Source organism: Lissotriton vulgaris, chromosome 1_1, assembly GCF_964263255.1.
Source record: "Lissotriton vulgaris chromosome 1_1, aLisVul1.2, whole genome shotgun sequence".
NCBI classification, from domain to species: Eukaryota; Metazoa; Chordata; class Amphibia; order Caudata; family Salamandridae; genus Lissotriton; species Lissotriton vulgaris.
Genome location: NC_141685.1, coordinates 1,368,928,605 through 1,368,953,008, shown reverse-complemented (window position 1 = coordinate 1,368,953,008; position 24,404 = coordinate 1,368,928,605). Strand labels below are relative to the sequence as shown.

General features: G+C 41.4%; 11 non-coding genes across 11 annotated transcripts; all 11 read left to right on the top strand.

Moving 5' to 3' along the window:
• Window positions 1–2,196: 2,196 nt before the first annotated feature.
• Window positions 2,197–2,278, top strand: TRNAS-AGA (transfer RNA serine (anticodon AGA)). Its single transcript has one exon. It is a non-coding gene; the product is annotated as a tRNA-Ser (tRNA).
• A 2,859-nt stretch (window positions 2,279–5,137) lies between these two features.
• TRNAS-AGA (transfer RNA serine (anticodon AGA)) lies at window positions 5,138–5,219 on the top strand. The gene has a single exon. It is a non-coding gene; the product is annotated as a tRNA-Ser (tRNA).
• Window positions 5,220–8,070: 2,851 nt separating this feature from the next.
• On the top strand, window positions 8,071–8,152 carry TRNAS-CGA (transfer RNA serine (anticodon CGA)). Its single transcript has one exon. It is a non-coding gene; the product is annotated as a tRNA-Ser (tRNA).
• Window positions 8,153–9,441: 1,289 nt separating this feature from the next.
• TRNAH-GUG (transfer RNA histidin (anticodon GUG)) lies at window positions 9,442–9,513 on the top strand. The gene has a single exon. It is a non-coding gene; the product is annotated as a tRNA-His (tRNA).
• A 2,869-nt stretch (window positions 9,514–12,382) lies between these two features.
• On the top strand, window positions 12,383–12,454 carry TRNAH-GUG (transfer RNA histidin (anticodon GUG)). The gene has a single exon. It is a non-coding gene; the product is annotated as a tRNA-His (tRNA).
• Window positions 12,455–13,955: 1,501 nt separating this feature from the next.
• On the top strand, window positions 13,956–14,037 carry TRNAS-CGA (transfer RNA serine (anticodon CGA)). The gene has a single exon. It is a non-coding gene; the product is annotated as a tRNA-Ser (tRNA).
• A 1,289-nt stretch (window positions 14,038–15,326) lies between these two features.
• TRNAH-GUG (transfer RNA histidin (anticodon GUG)) lies at window positions 15,327–15,398 on the top strand. The gene has a single exon. It is a non-coding gene; the product is annotated as a tRNA-His (tRNA).
• Window positions 15,399–18,268: 2,870 nt separating this feature from the next.
• On the top strand, window positions 18,269–18,340 carry TRNAH-GUG (transfer RNA histidin (anticodon GUG)). The gene has a single exon. It is a non-coding gene; the product is annotated as a tRNA-His (tRNA).
• A 1,501-nt stretch (window positions 18,341–19,841) lies between these two features.
• On the top strand, window positions 19,842–19,923 carry TRNAS-CGA (transfer RNA serine (anticodon CGA)). Its single transcript has one exon. It is a non-coding gene; the product is annotated as a tRNA-Ser (tRNA).
• Window positions 19,924–21,212: 1,289 nt separating this feature from the next.
• Window positions 21,213–21,284, top strand: TRNAH-GUG (transfer RNA histidin (anticodon GUG)). The gene has a single exon. It is a non-coding gene; the product is annotated as a tRNA-His (tRNA).
• Window positions 21,285–24,153: 2,869 nt separating this feature from the next.
• TRNAH-GUG (transfer RNA histidin (anticodon GUG)) lies at window positions 24,154–24,225 on the top strand. Its single transcript has one exon. It is a non-coding gene; the product is annotated as a tRNA-His (tRNA).
• The last annotated feature ends 179 nt before the right edge of the window (window positions 24,226–24,404 follow it).

The window sequence follows — 24,404 nt, the reverse complement described above, 5'->3', positions numbered from 1 at the left end:
CAAGCCTTTACCACTCACACATGGCAGAAGTTTATACTTTAATTCAATGAGCTAAGAAAAGTGTGTTGTGGGGCCCCTACGAGCCATGGTGCTTGCTTCATCATAATTAGGCATGCAGTCATTAGCCACAGCTCTGATTATGGGTCACTGAGGTCAGTTTCAATAATTCCTCAAAAACCTAACCATGCAGTCCCCCCTAACTGTGTAGTTATCTTGCTTTACTGCTGTTTGTGTGATTAGCTGGGAGGAGCTCACGGCAGCATCCTCCCAATAAAAGTGTAGATGGACCGTTCCTTAACTCTTTCTTGCTTCACATAAAGATGGCTTGAGGAGGTACAGGGGAGATGCAGGTCTAATAAATAGAAAAAAATATCTGCGCCAGGTGTGTTTCTCTGCATTGGTGTCCCATCACAGGCCCACCAGTGTATGTGTGATCTTTGACTCCTGCCAGTTCACAAGCAGGCGGCCAGGAAACGGTTTCATCCTATCAACCACTGAGGAGATAAAGCCTTTGTATAAGGAATGAGGAAGCAATGAACACATTCAGCCTATCACAGGAGTAGCCCTGAGTGTTCCGAATTATAATTTCTTCATTTCACTGTACGTTATTGAGACCAAGTAGCTCGCTGTGAACGTATAGTGGTTAGTACTCTGCGTTGTGGCCGCAGCAACCTCGGTTCGAATCCGAGTCACGGCATTGTGGCTGGCAATGTCACGGCAGTTGGGTTTTTCCTTTACAGAATTCCCAAATGTACCAGTTGTTTTTGAAAAATGTCTATTAAAAACAGATCCTTTTCAATATTTAAACGATCTAACGACAAATTATTTAAACACACATGATTATAAGATGTAGGTATACTGTACTTACTGACATAAATTATCGTTCTTGAACATATTTGCGGTAAGGGGAGCGGAGCTCTCCCCCAGGCCAATCAGAATGCAGATGAATGCAGTTGCAGTTGAGTGACCATTGTTGTGGCTGTCTACAGGGAATGCACATATGTAGCTGTCTCGCAGCCCAATCCAGACGTTAATTGAAGACAGGTTTTGATGCAAATAGAGCAGGAAGTGCAGAGAAATGCTCACTCTCTAAAAATGGCATTTATACAATAGTAAGATTAAATCCAACCTCACCAGTAGATAGGACTTATCAATAAATAAATAAAGCTTCTCCTCTCTGATATGGAATTACCCCCCAAAAAGTATAAGGGAATACCCAATGCTAACCTATGAGAGGGGCAGACCTCACAGTAGTGAAAAATGTAATAGACTGTTTGATACTACTAGGACATACAAACGACCACAGTACATGTCTTACCTTTTACTTACATAGCATGATGCCCCTAGGACTACTTAGGGCCTACCTTAGGGGTTACTGATATGTAATAAAATTGGAGTTTAAGGCTTGGCAAGTAGTTTTAAATGCCAAGTCGAAGTGGCAGTACACTGCAGCACAGGCACTGCAGTAGCAGGCTTGAGACAGGTTTGAAATGCTATTTCTTTGGGCGGCACAATCAGTCCCTGGGTATATGGTATACCACTTTACAAGGGGCTTTCAAGTAAATTAAATCTGTCAGTCAGGTATACTCCAATTATACACATGATTAGGGAAGAAGCAAGTGCACTTCAGCACTGATTAGTAGCGATAAAGTGATCAGAGTCCTAAGGCCAACAAAAATATACAGCAAAATGCGGAGGTGAAAAGCAAAAAGGTGGGGTTGGGACCACCTTAAGAATGCAAGGTCTAACAAAAACGAACTAAGGATAACATGAGTAAAACATCAGGTTTCTCTAGAGCATTTGGTGAGACAAGTGGGCCTTCTTTTATCTTCCATGAATGCAATCTTTCCCGGACCCCTTTATTATATAGCTCTTCAAGGAAAAAATATAAAGCACTTACAAAGGAGCCTCAAATACTCAAAGATGGTAGACTTCTGTAATATGGGCCATATACTAAAAGCAGCACGAAAATAGAGTGCAATAGGGTCCATAAAACTTGAGTGACCCATGAGAGTATGCATGCAAGCCTATGGTATTCCAAACTAGAGATATACGCATGCAATTTTTGTTTTTAGGAGAGAATGTGCCTGCTGAAAAAAACATTATTTCTAAAAAGTGCATTGCAGAATATCAGGAATTTGCTGTGGGACACCTTGAAAACTTGCATACAGATTATGTGCACGCACCTTACAGTCAGTTGTTGTGGCTGAGTGGTTAAGGCGATGGACTAGAAATCCATTGGGGTCTCCCCGCGCAGGTTTGAATCCTGCCAACAACGAGAATCCTTTTAACATCGGCTACAATTTCAGAAGTTAACCTTTAGTATTTCTTCCATTTCAGTTTTATAAATAGGTGGCTTATTTTGGTGTCACTATTGCCATATCACATATTTATTATCGCTCCCCCTTTCATATCTTTGCTATAAATCTCGTCCTTCATTAGCGCTGGTGCAAACGCTTCAAATTATTATACCCTGGCTCTCTCGGTCATACCTGTGCATGCACTTGAAACTTACTTTACCAATAAAAGAAGCAAATAGAGAAATAAAATAAAAGTGCTAGCTGGATTAGGCAAACACACTTCATAAAACTGCATTTTCTTTTCTATTCTCCCCCGTGTTACAAGCTTAACTGCTCCCTGTGTAATTTCTCTTAACCTGCTGTTCCTGGAAGAGAATTTCATCTACAAGCTCTTTCTGTGTTTTTTCCTAGTCTTTTCTTTCCCTTTTCTTAGATTTGTAACTGTTCCTTTACGTGCTCTATTTAAGCGCCATTAATCTCATTTGAGCTCCTTGTACCTGCTGCTGTTTTCTCTACACCTCATACTGTCTTTCCCTCTTTCTCTCTTTCTCTGCGGTTGGTGGCTACTTTCCAAAGCGTCTGATGCCCCAATGTTCCTTCGTCTTGTTGTCAGACGTGAATTTGAAAAGCAACAAAATTAACAAGCCTTTACCACTCACACGTGGCAGAAGTTTATACTTTAATTCAATGAGCTAAGAAAAGTGTGTTGTGGGGCCCCTACGAGCCATGGTGCTTGCTTCATCATAATTAGGCATGCAGTCATTAGCCACAGCTGTGATTATGGGTCACTGAGGTCAGTTTCAATAATTCCTCAAAAACCTAACCATGCAGTCCCCCTTAACTGTGTGTTTATCTTGCTTTACTGCTGTTTGTGTGATTAGCTGGGAGGAGCTCACGGCAGCATCCTCCCAATAAAAGTGTAGATGGACCGTTCCTTAACTCTTTCTTGCTTCACATACAGATGGCTTGAGGAGGTACAGGGGAGATGCAGGTCTAATAAACAGAATAGAATATCTGCGCCAGGTGTGTTTCTCTGCATTGGTGTCCCATCACAGGCCCACCAGTGTATGTGTGATCTTTGACTCCTGCCAGTTCACAAGCAGGCGGCCAGGAAACGGTTTCAGCCTATCAACCACTGAGGAGATAAAGCCTTTGTATAAGGAATGAGGAAGCAATGAACACATTCAGCCTATCACAGGAGTAGCCCTGAGTGTTCCGAATTATAATTTCTTCATGTCACTGTAAGTTATTGAGCCCAAGTAGCTCGCGGTGATCGTATAGTGGTTAGTACTCTGCGTTGTGGCCGCAGCAACCTCGGTGCGAATCTGAGTCACGGCATTGTGGTTGTCAATGTCACGGCATTTGGGTTTTTCCTTTACAGAATTCCCAAATGTACCAGTTGTTTTTGTAAAATGTCTATTAAAAACAGATCCTTTTCAATATTTTAACGATCTAACGACAAATTATTTAAACACACTTGATAATAAGATGTAGGTATACTGTACTTACTGACATAAATTATCGTTCTTGAACATATTTGCGGTAAGGGGAGCGGAGCTCTCCCCCAGGCCAATCAGAATGCAGATGAATGCAGTTGCAGTTGAGTGACCTGTGTTGTGGCTGTCTACAGGGAATGCACATATGTAGCTGTCTCGCAGCCCAATATCAGACGTCAATTGAAGACAGGTTTACATGCAAATAGAGCAGTAAGTGCAGAGAAATGCTCACTCTCTAAAAATGGCATTTATACAATAGTAAGATTAAATCCAACCTCACCAGTAGATAGGATTTATCAATAAATAAATAAAGCTTCTCCTCTCTGATATGGAATTACCCCCCAAAAAGTATAAGGGAATACCCAATGCTAACCTATGAGAGGGGCAGACCTCACAGTAGTGAAAAATGTAATAGACTGTTTGATACTACTAGGACATACAAACTACCACAGTACATGTCTTACCTTTTACTTACATAGCATGATGCCCCCAGGACTACTTAGGGCCTACCTTAGGGGTTACTGATATGTAATAAAATTGGAATTTAAGGCTTGACAATTAGTTTTAAATGCCAAGTCGAAGTGGCAGTACACTGCAGCACAGGCACTGCAGTAGCAGGCTTGAGACAGGTTTGAAATGCTATTTCTTTGGGCGGCACAATCAGTCCCTGGGTATATGGTATACCACTTTACAAGGGGCTTTCAAGTAAATTAAATCTGTCAGTCAGGTGTACTCCAATTATACACATGATTAGGGAAGAAGCACGTGCACTTCAACACTGATTAGTAGCAATAAAGTGATCAGAGTCCTAAGGCCAACAAAAAGATACAGCAAAATGCGGAGGTGAAAAGCAATAAGGTGGGGTTGGGACCACCTTAAGAATGCAAGGTCTAACAAAAACGAACTAAGGATAACATGAGTAAAACATCAGGTTTTTCTACAGCATTTGGTGAGACAAGTGGGCCTTCTTTTATCCTCCATAAATGCAATCTTTCCCGGACCCCTTTATTATATAGCTCTTCAAGGAAAAAATATAAAGCACTTACAAAGGAGCCTCAAATACTCAAAGATGGTAGACTTCTGTAATATGGGCCATATACTAAAAGCAGCACGAAAATAGAGTGCAATAGGGTCCAAAAAACTTGAGAGACCCATGAGAGTATGCATGCAAGCCTATGGTATTCCAAACTAGACGTATACGCATGCAATTTTTGTTTTTAGGAGAGAATGTGCCTGCTGAAAAAAACATTATTTTTAAAAAGTGCATTGCAGAATATCAGGAATTTGCTGCAGGACACCTTGAAAACTTGCATACAATTATGTGCACATGCCTCAGAGTCAGTTGTTGTGGCTGAGTGGTTAAGGCGATGGACTAGAAATCCATTGGGGTCTCCCCGCGCAGGTTCGAATCCTGCCGACAACGAGAATCTTTTTAACATCGGCTACAATTTCAGAAGTTAACCTATAGTATTTCTTCCATGTCAGTTTTATAAATAGGTGGCTTATTTTGGTGTCACTATTGCCATATCACATATTTATTATCGCTCCCCCTTTCATATCTTTGCTATAACTCTCGTCCTTCATTAGCGCTGGTGCAAACGCTTCAAATTATTATACCCTGGCTCTCTCGGTCATACCTGTGCATGCACTTGAAACTTACTTTACCAATAAAAGAAGCAAATAGAGAAATAAAATAAAAGTGCTAGCTGGATTAGGCAAACACACTTCATAAAACTGCATTTTCTTTTCTATTCTCCCCCGTGTTACAAGCTTAACTGCTACCTGTGTAATTTCTCTTAACCTGCTGTTCCTGGAAGAGAATTTCATCTACAAGCTCTTTCTGTGTTTTTTCCTAGTCTTTTCTTTCCCTTTTCTTAGATTTGTAACTGTTCCTTTACGTGCTCTATTTAGGCACCATTAATCTCATTTGAACTCCTTGTACCTGCTGCTGTTTTCTCCACACCTCATACTGTCTTTTCCCTCTTTCTCTGCGGTTGGTGGCTACTTTCCAAAGCGTCTGATGCCCCAATGTTCCTTCGTCTTGTTGTCAGACGTGAATTTGAAAAGCAACAAAATTAACAAGCCTTTACCACTCACACATGGCAGAAGTTTATACTTTAATTCCATGAGCTAAGAAAAGTGTGTTGTGGGGCCCCTACGAGCCATGGTGCTTGCTTCATCATAATTAGGCATGCAGTCATTAGCCACAGCTCTGATTATGGGTCACTGAGGTCAGTTTCAATAATTCCTCAAAAACCTAACCATGCAGTCTCCCCTAACTGTGTAGTTATCTTGCTTTACTGCTGTTTGTGTGATTAGCTGGGAGGAGCTCACGGCAGCATCCTCCCAATAAAAGTGTAGATGGACCGTTCCTTAACTCTTTCTTGCTTCACATACAGATGGCTTGAGGAGGTACTTGAGAGATGCAGGTCTAATAAACAGAATAGAATATCTGCGCCAGGTGTGTTTCTCTTCATTGGTGTCCCATCACAGGCCCACCAGTGTATGTGTTATCTTTGACTCCTGCCAGCTCACAAGCAGGCGGCCAGGAAACGGTTTCAGCCTATCAACCACTGAGGAGATAAAGCCTTTGTATAAGGAATGAGGAAGCAATGAACACATTCAGCCTATCACAGGAGTAGCCCTGAGTGTTCCGAATTATAATTTCTTCATGCCACTGGACGTTATTGAGCCCAAGTAGCTCGCTGTGATCGTATAGCGGTTAGTACTCTGCGTTGTGGCCACAGCAACCTAGGTTCGAATCCGAGTCACGGCATTGTGGTTGGCAATGTCACGGCAGTTGGGTTTTTCCTTTACAGAATTCCCAAATGTACCAGTTGTTTTTGTAAAATGTCTATTAAAAACAGATCCTTTTCAATATTTAAACGATCTAACGACAGATTATTTAAACACACATGATTATAAGATGTAGGTATACTGTACTTACTGACATAAATTATCGTTCTGGAACATATTTGCGGTAAGGGGAGCGGAGCTCTCCCCCAGGCCAATCAGAATGCAGATGAATGCAGTTGCAGTTGAGTGACCTGTGTTGTGGCTGTCTACAGGGAATGCACATATGTAGCTGTCTCGCAGCCCAATCCAGACGTCAATTGAAGACAGGTTTTGATGCAAATAGAGCAGTAAGTGCAGAGAAATGCTCACTCTCTAAAAATGGCATTTATACAATAGTAAGATTAAATCCAACCTCAACAGTAGATAGGATTTATCAATAAATAAATAAAGCTTCTCCTCTCTGATATGGAATTACCCCCCAAAAGTATAAGGGAATACCCAATGCTAACCTATGAGAGGGGCAGACCTCACAGTAGTGAAAAATGTAATAGACTGTTTGATACTTCTAGGACATACAAACTACCACAGTACATGTCTTACCTTTTACTTACATAGCATGATGCCCCGAGGACTACCTAGGGCCTACCTTAAGGGTTACTGATATGTAATAAAATTGGAGTTTAAGGCTTGGCAAGTAGTTTTAAATGCCAAGTCGAAGTGGCAGTACACTGCAGCACAGGCACTGCAGTAGCAGGCTTGAGACAGGTTTGAAATGCTATTTCTTTGGGCGGCACAATCAGTCCCCGGGTATATGGTATACCACTTTACAAGGGGCTTTCAAGTAAATTAAATCTGTCAGTCAGGTATACTCCAATTATACACATGATTAGGGAAGAAGCACGTGCACTTCAGCACTGATTAGTAGCGATAAAGTGATCAGAGTCCTAAGGCCAACAAAAAGATACAGCAAAATGCGGAGGTGAAAAGCAATATGGTGGGGTTGGGACCACCTTAAGAATGCAAGGTCTAACAAAAACGAACTAAGGATAACATGAGTAAAACATCAGGTTTCTCTACAGCATTTGGTGAGACAAGTGGGCCTTCTTTTATCTTCCATAAATGCAATCTTTCCCGGACCCCTTTATTATATAGCTCTTCAAGGAAAAAATATAAAGCACTTACAAAGGAGCCTGAAATACTCAAAGATGGTAGACTTCTGTAATATGGGCCATATACTAAATGCAGCACGAAAACAGAGTGCAATAGGGTCCAAAAAACTTGAGTGACCCATGAGAGTATGCATGCAAGCCTATGGTATTCCAAACTAGAGATATACGCATGCAATTTTTGTTTTTAGGAGAGAATGTGCCTGCTGAAAAAAACATTATTTTTAAAAAGTGCATTGCAGAATATCAGGAATTCGCTGTGGGACACCTTGAAAACTTGCATACAGATTATGTGCACACGCCTCACAGTCAGTTGTTGTGTCCGAGTGGTTAAGGTGATGGACTCGAAATCCATTGGGGTCTCCCCGCGCAGGTTCGAATCCTGCCGACAACGAGAATCTTTTTAACATCGGCTATAATTTCAGGAGTTAACCTTTAGTATTTCTTCCATGTCAGTTTTATAAATAGGTGGCGTATTTTGGTGTCACTATTGCCATATCACATATTTATTATCGCTCCCCCTTTCATATCTTTGCTATAACTCTCGTCCTTCATTAGCGCTGGTGCAAACGCTTCAAATTATTATACCCTGGCTCTCTCGGTCATACCTGTGCATGCACTTGAAACTTACTTTACCAATAAAAGAAGCAAATAGAGAAATAAAATAAAAGTGCTAGCTGGATTAGGCAAACACACTTCATAAAACTGCATTTTCTTTTCTATTCTCCCCCGTGTTACAAGCTTAACTGCTCCCTGTGTAGTTTCTCTTAACCTGCTGTTCCTGGAAGAGAATTTCATCTACTAGCTCTTTCTGTGTTTTTTCCTAGTCTTTTCTTTCCCTTTTCTTAGATTTGTAACTGTTCCTTTACGTGCTCTATTTAGGCGCCATTAATCTCATTTGAGCTCCTTGTACCTGCTCCTGTTTTCTCCACACCTCATACTGCCTTTTCCCTCTTTCTCTCTTTCTCTGCGGTTGGTGGTTACTTTCCAAAGCGTCTGATGCCCCAATGTTCCTTTGTCTTCTTGTCAGACGTGAATTTGAAAAGCAACAAAATTAACAAGCCTTTACCACTCACACATGGCAGAAGTTTATACTTTAATTCAAAGAGCTAAGAAAAGTGTGTTGTGGGGCCCCTACGAGCCATGGTGCTTGCTTCATCATAATTAGGCATGCAGTCATTAGCCACAGCTCTGATTATGGGTCACTGAGGTCAGTTTCAATAATTCCTCAAAAACCTAACCATGCAGTCCCCCCTAACTGTGTAGTTATCTTGCTTTACTGCTGTTTGTGTGATTAGCTGGGAGGCGCTCACGGCAGCATCCTCCCAATAAAAGTGTAGATGGACCGTTCCTTAACTCTTTCTTGCTTCACATACAGATGGCTTGAGGAGGTACAGGGGAAATGCAGGTCTAATAAACAGAATAGAATATCTGCGCCAGGTGTGTTTCTCTGCATTGGTGTCCCATTACAGTCCCACCAGTGTATGTGTGATCTTTGACTCCTGCCAGTTCACAAGCAGGCGGCCAGGAAACGGTTTCGGCCTATCAACCACTGAGGAGATAAAGCCTTTGTATAAGGAATGAGGAAGCAATGAACACATTCAGCCTATCACAGGAGTAGCCCTGAGTGTTCCGAAATATAATTTCTCCATGTCACTGTACGTTATTGAGCCCAAGTAGCTCGCCGTGATCGTATAGCGGTTAGTACTCTGCGTTGTGGCCGCAGCAACCTCGGTTCGAATCCGAGTCATGGCATTGTGGTTGGCAATGTCATGGCAGTTTGGTTTTTCCTTTACAGAATTCCCAAATGTACCAGTTGTTTTTGTAAAATGTCTATTAAAAACAGATCCTTTTCAATATTTCAACGATCTAACGACAGATTATTTAAACACACATGATTATAAGATGTAGGTATACTGTACTTACTGACATAAATTATCGTTCTGGAACATATTTGCGGTAAGGGGAGCGGAGCTCTCCCCCAGGCCAATCAGAATGCAGATGAATGCAGTTGCAGTTGAGTGACCTGTGTTGTGGCTGTCTACAGGGAATGCACATATGTAGCTGTCTCGCAGCCCAATCCAGACGTCAATTGAAGACAGGTTTTGATGCAAATAGAGCAGTAAGTGCAGAGAAATGCTCACTCTCTAAAAATGGCATTTATACAATAGTAAGATTAAATCCAACCTCAACAGTAGATAGGATTTATCAATAAATAAATAAAGCTTCTCCTCTCTGATATGGAATTACCCCCCAAAAAGTATAAGGGAATACCCAATGCTAACCTATGAGAGGGGCAGACCTCACAGTAGTGAAAAATGTAATAGACTGTTTGATACTTCTAGGACATACAAACTACCACAGTACATGTCTTACCTTTTACTTACATAGCATGATGCCCCTAGGACTACCTAGGGCCTACCTTAAGGGTTACTGATATGTAATAAAATTGGAGTTTAAGGCTTGGCAAGTAGTTTTAAATGCCAAGTCGAAGTGGCAGTACACTGCAGCACAGGCACTGCAGTAGCAGGCTTGAGACAGGTTTGAAATGCTATTTCTTTGGGCGGCACAATCAGTCCCCGGGTATATGGTATACCACTTTACAAGGGGCTTTCAAGTAAATTAAATCTGTCAGTCAGGTATACTCCAATTATACACATGATTAGGGAAGAAGCACGTGCACTTCAGCACTGATTAGTAGCGATAAAGTGATCAGAGTCCTAAGGCCAACAAAAAGATACAGCAAAATGCCGAGGTGAAAAGCAATAAGGTGGGGTTGGGACCACCTTAAGAATGCAAGGTCTAACAAAAACGAACTAAGGATAACATGAGTAAAACATCAGGTTTCTCTACAGCATTTGGTGAGACAAGTGGGCCTTCTTTTATCTTCCATAAATGCAATCTTTCCCGGACCCCTTTATTATATAGCTCTTCAAGGAAAAAATATAAAGCACTTACAAAGGAGCCTGAAATACTCAAAGATGGTAGACTTCTGTAATATGGGCCATATACTAAAAGCAGCACGAAAACAGAGTGCAATAGGGTCCAAAAAACTTGAGTGACCCATGAGAGTATGCATGCAAGATTATGGTAATCCAAACTAGAGATATACGCCTGCAATTTTTGTTTTTAGGAGAGAATGTGCCTGCTGAAAAAAACATTATTTTTAAAAAGTGCATTGCAGAATATCAGGAATTTGCTGTGGGACACCTTGAAAACTTGCATACAGATTATGTGCACACACCTTACAGTCACTTGTTGTGGCCGAGTGGTTAAGGCGATGGACTAGAAATCCATTGGGGTCCCACCGCGCAGGTTCGAATCCTGCCGACAACGAGAATCTTTTTAACATCAGCTACAATTTCAGAAGTTAACCTTTAGTATTTCTTCCATGTCAGTTTTATAAATAGGTGGCTTATTTTGGTGTCACTATTGCCATATCACATATTTATTATCGCTCCCCCTTTCATATCTTTGCTATAACTCTCGTCCTTCATTAGCGCTGGTGCAAACGCTTCAAATTATTATACCCTGGCTCTCTCGGTCATACCTGTGCATGCACTTGAAACTTACTTACCAATAAAAGAAGCAAATAGAGAAATAAAATAAAAGTGCTAGCTGGATTAGGCAAACACACTTCATAAAACTGCATTTTCTTTTCTATTCTCCCCCGTGTTACAAGATTAACTGCTCCCTGTGTAATTTCTCTTAACCTGCTGTTCCTGGAAGAGAATTTCATCTACAAGCTCTTTCTGTGTTTTTTCCTAGTCTTTTCTTTCCCTTTTCTTAGGTTTGTAACTGTTCCTTTACGTGCTCTATTTAGGCGCCATTAATCTCATTTGAGCTCCTTGTACCTGCTGCTGTTTTCTCCACACCTCATACTGCCTTTTCCCTCTTTCTCTCTTTCTCTGCGGTTGGTGGCTACTTTCCAAAGCGTCTGATGCCCCAAAGTTCCTTCGTCTTGTTGTCAGACGTGAATTTGAAAAGCAACAAAATTAACAAGCCTTTACCACTCACACATGGCAGAAGTTTATACTTTAATTCAATGAGCTAAGAAAAGTGTGTTGTGGGGCCCCTACGAGCCATGGTGCTTGCTTCATCATAATTAGGCATGCAGTCATTAGCCACAGCTCTGATTATGGGTCACTGAGGTCAGTTTCAATAATTCCTCAGAAACCTAACCATGCAGTCCCCCCTAACTGTGTAGTTATCTTGCTTTACTGCTGTTTGTGTGATTAGCTGGGAGGAGCTCACGGCAGCATCCTCCCAATAAAGGTGTAGATGGACCGTTCCTTAACTCTTTCTTGCTTCACATACAGATGGCTTGAGGAGGTACAGGGGAGATGCAGGTCTAATAAACAGAATAGAATATCTGCACCAGGTGTGTTTCTCTGCATTGGTGTCCCATCACAGGCCCACCAGTGTATGTGTGATCTTTGACTCCTGCCAGTTCACAAGCAGGCGGCCAGGAAACGGTTTCAGCCTATCAACCACTGAGGAGATAAAGCCTTTGTATAAGGAATGAGGAAGCAATGAACACATTCAGCCTATCACAGGAGTAGCCCTGAGTGTTCCGAATTATAATTTCTTCATGTCACTGTACGTTATTGAGCCCAAGTAGCTTGCCGTGATCGTATAGTGGTTAGTACTCTGCGTTGTGGCCGCAGCAACCTCGGTTCGAATCCGAGTCACGGCATTGTGGTTGGTAATGTCGCGGCAGTTGGGTTTTTCCTTTACAGAATTCCCAAATGTACCAGTTGTTTTTGTAAAATGTCTATTAAAAACAGATCCTTTTCAATATTTAAACGATCTAACGACAAATTATTTAAACACACATGAATATAAGATGTAGGTATACTGTACTTACTGACATAAATTATCGTTCTTGAACATATTTGCTGTAAGGGGAGCGGAGCTCTCCCCCAGGCCAATCAGAATGCAGATGAATGCAGTTGCAGTTGAGTGACCTGTGTTGTGGCTGTCTACAGGGAATGCACATATGTAGCTGTCTCGCAGCCCAATCCAGACGTCAATTGAAGACAGGTTTTCATGCAAATAGAGCAGTAAGTGCAGAGAAATGCTCACTCTCTCTTAAAATGGCATTTATACAATAGTAAGATGAAATCCAACCTCACCAGTAAGTAGGATTTATCAATAAATAAATAAAGCTTCTCCTCTCTTATATGGAATTACCCCCCAAAAAGTATAAGGGAATACCCAATGCTAACCTATGAGAGGGGCAGACCTCACAGTAGTGAAAAATGTAATAGACTGTTTGATACTACTAGGACATACAAACTACCACAGTACATGTCTTACCTTTTACTTACATAGCATGATGCCCCTAGGACTACCTAGGGCCTACCTTAGGGGTTACTGATATGTAATAAAATTGGAGTTTAAGGCTTGGCAAGTAGTTTTAAATGCCAAGTCGAAGTGGCAGTACACTGCAGCACAGGCACTGCAGTAGCAGGCTTGAGACAGGTTTGAAATGCTATTTCTTTGGGCGGCACAATCAGTCCCTGGGTATATGGTATACCACTTTACAAGGGGCTTTCAAGTAAATTAAATCTGTCAGTCAGGTATACTCCAATTATACACATGATTAGGGAAGAAGCACGTGCACTTCAGCACTGATTAGTAGCGATAAAGTGATCAGAGTCCTAAGGCCAACAAAAAGATACAGCAAAATGCGGAGGTGAAAAGCAATATGGTGGGGTTGGGACCACCTTAAGAATGCAAGGTCTAACAAAAACGAACTAAGGATAACATGAGTAAAACATCAGGTTTCTCTACAGCATTTGGTGAGACAAGTGGGCCTTCTTTTATCTTCCATAAATGCAATCTTTCCCGGACCCCTTTATTATATAGCTCTTCAAGGAAAAAATATAAAGCACTTACAAAGGAGCCTGAAATACTCAAAGATGGTAGACTTCTGTAATATGGGCCATATACTAAATGCAGCACGAAAACAGAGTGCAATAGGGTCCAAAAAACTTGAGTGACCCATGAGAGTATGCATGCAAGCCTATGGTATTCCAAACTAGAGATATACGCATGCAATTTTTGTTTTTAGGAGAGAATGTGCCTGCTGAAAAAAACATTATTTTTAAAAAGTGCATTGCAGAATATCAGGAATTCGCTGTGGGACACCTTGAAAACTTGCATACAGATTATGTGCACACGCCTCACAGTCAGTTGTTGTGTCCGAGTGGTTAAGGTGATGGACTCGAAATCCATTGGGGTTTCCCCGCGCAGGTTCGAATCCTGCCGACAACGAGAATCTTTTTAACATCGGCTATAATTTCAGGAGTTAACCTTTAGTATTTCTTCCATGTCAGTTTTATAAATAGGTGGCGTATTTTGGTGTCACTATTGCCATATCACATATTTATTATCGCTCCCCCTTTCATATCTTTGCTATAACTCTCGTCCTTCATTAGCGCTGGTGCAAACGCTTCAAATTATTATACCCTGGCTCTCTCGGTCATACCTGTGCATGCACTTGAAACTTACTTTACCAATAAAAGAAGCAAATAGAGAAATAAAATAAAAGTGCTAGCTGGATTAGGCAAACACACTTCATAAAACTGCATTTTCTTTTCTATTCTCCCCCGTGTTACAAGCTTAACTGCTCCCTGTGTAGTTTCTCTTAACCTGCTGTTCCTGGAAGAGAATTTCATCTACTAGCTCTTTCTGTGTTTTTTCCTAGTCTTTTCTTTCCCTTTTCTTAGATTTGTAACTGTTCCTTTACGTGCTCTATTTAGGCGCCATTAATCTCATTTGAGCTCCTTGTACCTGCTCCTGTTTTCTCCACACCTCATACTGCCTTTTCCCTCTTTCTCTCTTTCTCTGCGGTTGGTGGTTACTTTCCAAAGCGTCTGATGCCCCAATGTTCCTTTGTCTTCTTGTCAGACGTGAATTTGAAAAGCAACAAAATTAACAAGCCTTTACCACTCACACATGGCAGAAGTTTATACTTTAATTCAAAGAGCTAAGAAAAGTGTGTTGTGGGGCCCCTACGAGCCATGGTGCTTGCTTCATCATAATTAGGCATGCAGTCATTAGCCACAGCTCTGATTATGGGTCACTGAGGTCAGTTTCAATAATTCCTCAAAAACCTAACCATGCAGTCCCCCCTAACTGTGTAGTTATCTTGCTTTACTGCTGTTTGTGTGATTAGCTGGGAGGCGCTCACGGCAGCATCCTCCCAATAAAAGTGTAGATGGACCGTTCCTTAACTCTTTCTTGCTTCACATACAGATGGCTTGAGGAGGTACAGGGGAAATGCAGGTCTAATAAACAGAATAGAATATCTGCGCCAGGTGTGTTTCTCTGCATTGGTGTCCCATTACAGTCCCACCAGTGTATGTGTGATCTTTGACTCCTGCCAGTTCACAAGCAGGCGGCCAGGAAACGGTTTCGGCCTATCAACCACTGAGGAGATAAAGCCTTTGTATAAGGAATGAGGAAGCAATGAACACATTCAGCCTATCACAGGAGTAGCCCTGAGTGTTCCGAATTATAATTTCTCCATGTCACTGTACGTTATTGAGCCCAAGTAGCTCGCCGTGATCGTATAGCGGTTAGTACTCTGCGTTGTGGCCGCAGCAACCTCGGTTCGAATCCGAGTCATGGCATTGTGGTTGGCAATGTCATGGCAGTTTGGTTTTTCCTTTACAGAATTCCCAAATGTACCAGTTGTTTTTGTAAAATGTCTATTAAAAACAGATCCTTTTCAATATTTCAACGATCTAACGACAGATTATTTAAACACACATGATTATAAGATGTAGGTATACTGTACTTACTGACATAAATTATCGTTCTGGAACATATTTGCGGTAAGGGGAGCGGAGCTCTCCCCCAGGCCAATCAGAATGCAGATGAATGCAGTTGCAGTTGAGTGACCTGTGTTGTGGCTGTCTACAGGGAATGCACATATGTAGCTGTCTCGCAGCCCAATCCAGACGTCAATTGAAGACAGGTTTTGATGCAAATAGAGCAGTAAGTGCAGAGAAATGCTCACTCTCTAAAAATGGCATTTATACAATAGTAAGATTAAATCCAACCTCAACAGTAGATAGGATTTATCAATAAATAAATAAAGCTTCTCCTCTCTGATATGGAATTACCCCCCAAAAAGTATAAGGGAATACCCAATGCTAACCTATGAGAGGGGCAGACCTCACAGTAGTGAAAAATGTAATAGACTGTTTGATACTTCTAGGACATACAAACTACCACAGTACATGTCTTACCTTTTACTTACATAGCATGATGCCCCTAGGACTACCTAGGGCCTACCTTAAGGGTTACTGATATGTAATAAAATTGGAGTTTAAGGCTTGGCAAGTAGTTTTAAATGCCAAGTCGAAGTGGCAGTACACTGCAGCACAGGCACTGCAGTAGCAGGCTTGAGACAGGTTTGAAATGCTATTTCTTTGGGCGGCACAATCAGTCCCCGGGTATATGGTATACCACTTTACAAGGGGCTTTCAAGTAAATTAAATCTGTCAGTCAGGTATACTCCAATTATACACATGATTAGGGAAGAAGCACGTGCACTTCAGCACTGATTAGTAGCGATAAAGTGATCAGAGTCCTAAGGCCAACAAAAAGATACAGCAAAATGCGGAGGTGAAAAGCAATAAGGTGGGGTTGGGACCACCTTAAGAATGCAAGGTCTAACAAAAACGAACTAAGGATAACATGAGTAAAACATCAGGTTTCTCTAGAGCATTTGGTGAGACAAGTGGGCCTTCTTTTATCTTCCATAAATGCAATCCTTCCCGGACCCCTTTTATTATATAGCTCTTCAAGGAAAAAATATAAAGCACTTACAAAGGAGCTTCAAATACTCAAAGATGGTAGACTTCTGTAATAAGGACCATATACTAAAAGCATCAAGAAAACAGAGTGCAATAGGGTCCAAAAAACTTGAGTGACCCATGAGAGTATGCATGCAAGATTATGGTAATCCAAACTAGAGATATACGCCTGCAATTTTTGTTTTTAGGAGAGAATGTGCCTGCTGAAAAAAACATTATTTTTAAAAAGTGCATTGCAGAATATCAGGAATTTGCTGTGGGACACCTTGAAAACTTGCATACAGATTATGTGCACACACCTTACAGTCACTTGTTGTGGCCGAGTGGTTAAGGCGATGGACTAGAAATCCATTGGGGTCCCACCGCGCAGGTTCGAATCCTGCCGACAACGAGAATCTTTTTAACATCAGCTACAATTTCAGAAGTTAACCTTTAGTATTTCTTCCATGTCAGTTTTATAAATAGGTGGCTTATTTTGGTGTCACTATTGCCATATCACATATTTATTATCGCTCCCCCTTTCATATCTTTGCTATAACTCTCGTCCTTCATTAGCGCTGGTGCAAACGCTTCAAATTATTATACCCTGGCTCTCTCGGTCATACCTGTGCATGCACTTGAAACTTACTTACCAATAAAAGAAGCAAATAGAGAAATAAAATAAAAGTGCTAGCTGGATTAGGCAAACACACTTCATAAAACTGCATTTTCTTTTCTATTCTCCCCCGTGTTACAAGATTAACTGCTCCCTGTGTAATTTCTCTTAACCTGCTGTTCCTGGAAGAGAATTTCATCTACAAGCTCTTTCTGTGTTTTTTCCTAGTCTTTTCTTTCCCTTTTCTTAGATTTGTAACTGTTCCTTTACGTGCTCTATTTAGGCGCCATTAATCTCATTTGAGCTCCTTGTACCTGCTGCTGTTTTCTCCACACCTCATACTGCCTTTTCCCTCTTTCTCTCTTTCTCTGCGGTTGGTGGCTACTTTCCAAAGCGTCTGATGCCCCAAAGTTCCTTCGTCTTGTTGTCAGACGTGAATTTGAAAAGCAACAAAATTAACAAGCCTTTACCACTCACACATGGCAGAAGTTTATACTTTAATTCAATGAGCTAAGAAAAGTGTGTTGTGGGGCCCCTACGAGCCATGGTGCTTGCTTCATCATAATTAGGCATGCAGTCATTAGCCACAGCTCTGATTATGGGTCACTGAGGTCAGTTTCAATAATTCCTCAGAAACCTAACCATGCAGTCCCCCCTAACTGTGTAGTTATCTTGCTTTACTGCTGTTTGTGTGATTAGCTGGGAGGAGCTCACGGCAGCATCCTCCCAATAAAGGTGTAGATGGACCGTTCCTTAACTCTTTCTTGCTTCACATACAGATGGCTTGAGGAGGTACAGGGGAGATGCAGGTCTAATAAACAGAATAGAATATCTGCACCAGGTGTGTTTCTCTGCATTGGTGTCCCATCACAGGCCCACCAGTGTATGTGTGATCTTTGACTCCTGCCAGTTCACAAGCAGGCGGCCAGGAAACGGTTTCAGCCTATCAACCACTGAGGAGATAAAGCCTTTGTATAAGGAATGAGGAAGCAATGAACACATTCAGCCTATCACAGGAGTAGCCCTGAGTGTTCCGAATTATAATTTCTTCATGTCACTGTACGTTATTGAGCCCAAGTAGCTTGCCGTGATCGTATAGTGGTTAGTACTCTGCGTTGTGGCCGCAGCAACCTCGGTTCGAATCCGAGTCACGGCATTGTGGTTGGCAATGTCGCGGCAGTTGGGTTTTTCCTTTACAGAATTCCCAAATGTACCAGTTGTTTTTGTAAAATGTCTATTAAAAACAGATCCTTTTCAATATTTAAACGATCTAACGACAAATTATTTAAACACACATGAATATAAGATGTAGGTATACTGTACTTACTGACATAAATTATCGTTCTTGAACATATTTGCTGTAAGGGGAGCGGAGCTCTCCCCCAGGCCAATCAGAATGCAGATGAATGCAGTTGCAGTTGAGTGACCTGTGTTGTGGCTGTCTACAGGGAATGCACATATGTAGCTGTCTCGCAGCCCAATCCAGACGTCAATTGAAGACAGGTTTTCATGCAAATAGAGCAGTAAGTGCAGAGAAATGCTCACTCTCTCTTAAAATGGCATTTATACAATAGTAAGATGAAATCCAACCTCACCAGTAAGTAGGATTTATCAATAAATAAATAAAGCTTCTCCTCTCTTATATGGAATTACCCCCCAAAAAGTATAAGGGAATACCCAATGCTAACCTATGAGAGGGGCAGACCTCACAGTAGTGAAAAATGTAATAGACTGTTTGATACTACTAGGACATACAAACTACCACAGTACATGTCTTACCTTTTACTTACATAGCATGATGCCCCTAGGACTACCTAGGGCCTACCTTAGGGGTTACTGATATGTAATAAAATTGGAGTTTAAGGCTTGGCAAGTAGTTTTAAATGCCAAGTCGAAGTGGCAGTACACTGCAGCACAGGCACTGCAGTAGCAGGCTTGAGACAGGTTTGAAATGCTATTTCTTTGGGCGGCACAATCAGTCCCTGGGTATATGGTATACCACTTTACAAGGGGCTTTCAAGTAAATTAAATCTGTCAGTCAGGTATACTCCAATTATACACATGATTAGGGAAGAAGCACGTGCACTTCAGCACTGATTAGTAGCGATAAAGTGATCAGAGTCCTAAGGCCAACAAAAAGATACAGCAAAATGCGGAGGTGAAAAGCAATATGGTGGGGTTGGGACCACCTTAAGAATGCAAGGTCTAACAAAAACGAACTAAGGATAACATGAGTAAAACATCAGGTTTCTCTACAGCATTTGGTGAGACAAGTGGGCCTTCTTTTATCTTCCATAAATGCAATCTTTCCCGGACCCCTTTATTATATAGCTCTTCAAGGAAAAAATATAAAGCACTTACAAAGGAGCCTGAAATACTCAAAGATGGTAGACTTCTGTAATATGGGCCATATACTAAATGCAGCACGAAAACAGAGTGCAATAGGGTCCAAAAAACTTGAGTGACCCATGAGAGTATGCATGCAAGCCTATGGTATTCCAAACTAGAGATATACGCATGCAATTTTTGTTTTTAGGAGAGAATGTGCCTGCTGAAAAAAACATTATTTTTAAAAAGTGCATTGCAGAATATCAGGAATTCGCTGTGGGACACCTTGAAAACTTGCATACAGATTATGTGCACACGCCTCACAGTCAGTTGTTGTGTCCGAGTGGTTAAGGTGATGTACTCGAAATCCATTGGGGTTTCCCCGCGCAGGTTCGAATCCTGCCGACAACGAGAATCTTTTTAACATCGGCTATAATTTCAGGAGTTAACCTTTAGTATTTCTTCCATGTCAGTTTTATAAATAGGTGGCGTATTTTGGTGTCACTATTGCCATATCACATATTTATTATCGCTCCCCCTTTCATATCTTTGCTATAACTCTCGTCCTTCATTAGCGCTGGTGCAAACGCTTCAAATTATTATACCCTGGCTCTCTCGGTCATACCTGTGCATGCACTTGAAACTTACTTTACCAATAAAAGAAGCAAATAGAGAAATAAAATAAAAGTGCTAGCTGGATTAGGCAAACACACTTCATAAAACTGCATTTTCTTTTCTATTCTCCCCCGTGTTACAAGCTTAACTGCTCCCTGTGTAGTTTCTCTTAACCTGCTGTTCCTGGAAGAGAATTTCATCTACTAGCTCTTTCTGTGTTTTTTCCTAGTCTTTTCTTTCCCTTTTCTTAGATTTGTAACTGTTCCTTTACGTGCTCTATTTAGGCGCCATTAATCTCATTTGAGCTCCTTGTACCTGCTCCTGTTTTCTCCACACCTCATACTGCCTTTTCCCTCTTTCTCTCTTTCTCTGCGGTTGGTGGTTACTTTCCAAAGCGTCTGATACCCCAATGTTCCTTTGTCTTCTTGTCAGACGTGAATTTGAAAAGCAACAAAATTAACAAGCCTTTACCACTCACACATGGCAGAAGTTTATACTTTAATTCAAAGAGCTAAGAAAAGTGTGTTGTGGGGCCCCTACGAGCCATGGTGCTTGCTTCATCATAATTAGGCATGCAGTCATTAGCCACAGCTCTGATTATGGGTCACTGAGGTCAGTTTCAATAATTCCTCAAAAACCTAACCATGCAGTCCCCCCTAACTGTGTAGTTATCTTGCTTTACTGCTGTTTGTGTGATTAGCTGGGAGGCGCTCACGGCAGCATCCTCCCAATAAAAGTGTAGATGGACCGTTCCTTAACTCTTTCTTGCTTCACATACAGATGGCTTGAGGAGGTACAGGGGAAATGCAGGTCTAATAAACAGAATAGAATATCTGCGCCAGGTGTGTTTCTCTGCATTGGTGTCCCATTACAGTCCCACCAGTGTATGTGTGATCTTTGACTCCTGCCAGTTCACAAGCAGGCGGCCAGGAAACGGTTTCGGCCTATCAACCACTGAGGAGATAAAGCCTTTGTATAAGGAATGAGGAAGCAATGAACACATTCAGCCTATCACAGGAGTAGCCCTGAGTGTTCCGAATTATAATTTCTCCATGTCACTGTACGTTATTGAGCCCAAGTAGCTCGCCGTGATCGTATAGCGGTTAGTACTCTGCGTTGTGGCCGCAGCAACCTCGGTTCGAATCCGAGTCATGGCATTGTGGTTGGCAATGTCATGGCAGTTTGGTTTTTCCTTTACAGAATTCCCAAATGTACCAGTTGTTTTTGTAAAATGTCTATTAAAAACAGATCCTTTTCAATATTTCAACGATCTAACGACAGATTATTTAAACACACATGATTATAAGATGTAGGTATACTGTACTTACTGACATAAATTATCGTTCTGGAACATATTTGCGGTAAGGGGAGCGGAGCTCTCCCCCAGGCCAATCAGAATGCAGATGAATGCAGTTGCAGTTGAGTGACCTGTGTTGTGGCTGTCTACAGGGAATGCACATATGTAGCTGTCTCGCAGCCCAATCCAGACGTCAATTGAAGACAGGTTTTGATGCAAATAGAGCAGTAAGTGCAGAGAAATGCTCACTCTCTAAAAATGGCATTTATACAATAGTAAGATTAAATCCAACCTCAACAGTAGATAGGATTTATCAATAAATAAATAAAGCTTCTCCTCTCTGATATGGAATTACCCCCCAAAAAGTATAAGGGAATACCCAATGCTAACCTATGAGAGGGGCAGACCTCACAGTAGTGAAAAATGTAATAGACTGTTTGATACTTCTAGGACATACAAACTACCACAGTACATGTCTTACCTTTTACTTACATAGCATGATGCCCCTAGGACTACCTAGGGCCTACCTTAAGGGTTACTGATATGTAATAAAATTGGAGTTTAAGGCTTGGCAAGTAGTTTTAAATGCCAAGTCGAAGTGGCAGTACACTGCAGCACAGGCACTGCAGTAGCAGGCTTGAGACAGGTTTGAAATGCTATTTCTTTGGGCGGCACAATCAGTCCCCGGGTATATGGTATACCACTTTACAAGGGGCTTTCAAGTAAATTAAATCTGTCAGTCAGGTATACTCCAATTATACACATGATTAGGGAAGAAGCACGTGCACTTCAGCACTGATTAGTAGCGATAAAGTGATCAGAGTCCTAAGGCCAACAAAAAGATACAGCAAAATGCCGAGGTGAAAAGCAATAAGGTGGGGTTGGGACCACCTTAAGAATGCAAGGTCTAACAAAAACGAACTAAGGATAACATGAGTAAAACATCAGGTTTCTCTACAGCATTTGGTGAGACAAGTGGGCCTTCTTTTATCTTCCATAAATGCAATCTTTCCCGGACCCCTTTATTATATAGCTCTTCAAGGAAAAAATATAAAGCACTTACAAAGGAGCCTGAAATACTCAAAGATGGTAGACTTCTGTAATATGGGCCATATACTAAAAGCAGCACGAAAACAGAGTGCAATAGGGTCCAAAAAACTTGAGTGACCCATGAGAGTATGCATGCAAGATTATGGTAATCCAAACTAGAGATATACGCCTGCAATTTTTGTTTTTAGGAGAGAATGTGCCTGCTGAAAAAAACATTATTTTTAAAAAGTGCATTGCAGAATATCAGGAATTTGCTGTGGGACACCTTGAAAACTTGCATACAGATTATGTGCACACACCTTACAGTCACTTGTTGTGGCCGAGTGGTTAAGGCGATGGACTAGAAATCCATTGGGGTCCCACCGCGCAGGTTCGAATCCTGCCGACAACGAGAATCTTTTTAACATCAGCTACAATTTCAGAAGTTAACCTTTAGTATTTCTTCCATGTCAGTTTTATAAATAGGTGGCTTATTTTGGTGTCACTATTGCCATATCACATATTTATTATCGCTCCCCCTTTCATATCTTTGCTATAACTCTCGTCCTTCATTAGCGCTGGTGCAAACGCTTCAAATTATTATACCCTGGCTCTCTCGGTCATACCTGTGCATGCACTTGAAACTTACTTACCAATAAAAGAAGCAAATAGAGAAATAAAATAAAAGTGCTAGCTGGATTAGGCAAACACACTTCATAAAACTGCATTTTCTTTTCTATTCTCCCCCGTGTTACAAGATTAACTGCTCCCTGTGTAATTTCTCTTAACCTGCTGTTCCTGGAAGAGAATTTCATCTACAAGCTCTTTCTGTGTTTTTTCCTAGTCTTTTCTTTCCCTTTTCTTAGATTTGTAACTGTTCCTTTACGTGCTCTATTTAGGCGCCATTAATCTCATTTGAGCTCCTTGTACCTGCTGCTGTTTTCTCCACACCTCATACTGCCTTTTCCCTCTTTCTCTCTTTCTCTGCGGTTGGTGGCTACTTTCCAAAGCGTCTGATGCCCCAAAGTTCCTTCGTCTTGTTGTCAGACGTGAATTTGAAAAGCAACAAAATTAACAAGCCTTTACCACTCACACATGGCAGAAGTTTATACTTTAATTCAATGAGCTAAGAAAAGTGTGTTGTGGGGCCCCTACGAGCCATGGTGCTTGCTTCATCATAATTAGGCATGCAGTCATTAGCCACAGCTCTGATTATGGGTCACTGAGGTCAGTTTCAATAATTCCTCAGAAACCTAACCATGCAGTCCCCCCTAACTGTGTAGTTATCTTGCTTTACTGCTGTTTGTGTGATTAGCTGGGAGGAGCTCACGGCAGCATCCTCCCAATAAAGGTGTAGATGGACCGTTCCTTAACTCTTTCTTGCTTCACATACAGATGGCTTGAGGAGGTACAGGGGAGATGCAGGTCTAATAAACAGAATAGAATATCTGCACCAGGTGTGTTTCTCTGCATTGGTGTCCCATCACAGGCCCACCAGTGTATGTGTGATCTTTGACTCCTGCCAGTTCACAAGCAGGCGGCCAGGAAACGGTTTCAGCCTATCAACCACTGAGGAGATAAAGCCTTTGTATAAGGAATGAGGAAGCAATGACCACATTCAGCCTATCACAGGAGTAGCCCTGAGTGTTCCGAATTATAATTTCTTCATGTCACTGTACGTTATTGAGCCCAAGTAGCTTGCCGTGATCGTATAGTGGTTAGTACTCTGCGTTGTGGCCGCAGCAACCTCGGTTCGAATCCGAGTCACGGCATTGTGGTTGGCAATGTCGCGGCAGTTGGGTTTTTCCTTTACAGAATTCCCAAATGTACCAGTTGTTTTTGTAAAATGTCTATTAAAAACAGATCCTTTTCAATATTTAAACGATCTAACGACAAATTATTTAAACACACATGAATATAAGATGTAGGTATACTGTACTTACTGACATAA